This window comes from Penaeus monodon, chromosome 33, assembly GCF_015228065.2.
Source record: "Penaeus monodon isolate SGIC_2016 chromosome 33, NSTDA_Pmon_1, whole genome shotgun sequence".
Classification (NCBI taxonomy): domain Eukaryota; kingdom Metazoa; phylum Arthropoda; class Malacostraca; order Decapoda; family Penaeidae; genus Penaeus; species Penaeus monodon.
The window spans coordinates 13,780,334-13,781,559 of record NC_051418.1 but is presented as its reverse complement, the minus strand read 5'-3'; the positions used below and the strand labels follow the sequence as shown (position 1 = coordinate 13,781,559).

Below are 1,226 nucleotides of genomic sequence, written 5' to 3'. Positions count from 1 at the left end.
TGGAGATTATATTCTCATTGTTCTCTTTCATCGCCATCATTATTATTGCCACTAATAATCATTACTGTCCTTTGTACTGTTAATATCATCCTTTCAGCAGCAGCATTCCCAAATAGTACAAGTAACGCTATCACTACTACTATTATAGCAGAAAAAACATGGCAGAATCGCCATACTGATCATATTGAACATTGCAGTCGCTTGCGAAACATTTTGTAAAGGCAAAAGCGAAGTGAAAGACGACCTATGGAGGATATTAACTCCAGAGCTAAATCGCTCAGTGCGACACACATAACTGCGAGTTGGGACAAGCTAGGCAGCGATTTTAGGGCGGGGTGTGGGTTAGTTGTCACCTGCATTTTACAGAACACGGGGAAGAGGGCAAAACAACTCAAACATAAAACCTGCACTTACGTATGCGGAGACAGGAAGAACTTACAAAGAGAACTGACATGCGGATCAAAACAAAAGAAGGTACGACTTTCTTGCACCAACATCTACTCTTGACATCTGACACCCTTGCTCCTCTGTTTCCTTTCCTATTTTCTCTTTGCAACCACGTGTCTAGCCTACTTGTGTCATCGCTGCATTTTCTTATCTTACAAGCACAAATGGATGGTACTTGATTTCAGTAATGAAAAAGTTATCGTGGCTCCTACATCGAATTATAAGATCCTGCTCTCCAACGCATGTCATATCGCAGTTTTGTCTCAAGAATCTGGTCCGTGAGCTTTGCCGACGACTACTGGTCAGTTGGTGAACTAACTATTGTTACGATATACATGCTTATGGGGATTGTGGTAACGTAGAAGCGTCGCTGTGGGTAATGACAACCATCATAGGAATGCATGCACTAAGCTGCATAGTGAAGGCGGCGACGATCCAGAAGTGACGCTCTGCTACTCTTACTGCTGCACAGGTGGACGCGAGAGCGGCCGTGGTGTCACAACAGCGGGTCTCAGGATGATGCCATATAACGCTTGGTCGAGAGACCGAAAGACTCACACACCGTCCCCTCGTAGCACAAGAGGAGGCCCTAGGGAAAATACATAGCGGCGGCCCGCAGACAAGTGCAGGCGGGCAGGAGGTTATGCGGGTAATGTGGTTGCAGGTAAGAGGACACTGCGATGGTCACATGTGGCTCCACCACAGCGGCATCGCGTCTCGATAAGGATCAAGTGATGGTCTGATATCATGGTTACGATCGGACACGCACACACAAAGGG

The 1,226-nt window shown here is 46.4% G+C and overlaps 1 protein-coding gene across 1 annotated transcript in view; it reads right to left on the bottom strand.

Moving 5' to 3' along the window:
- Window positions 1-1,226, bottom strand: part of LOC119594056 (rab11 family-interacting protein 4-like) — a 146,100-nt gene that overhangs the window by 131,799 nt on the left and 13,075 nt on the right. The window lies entirely within an intron of this gene.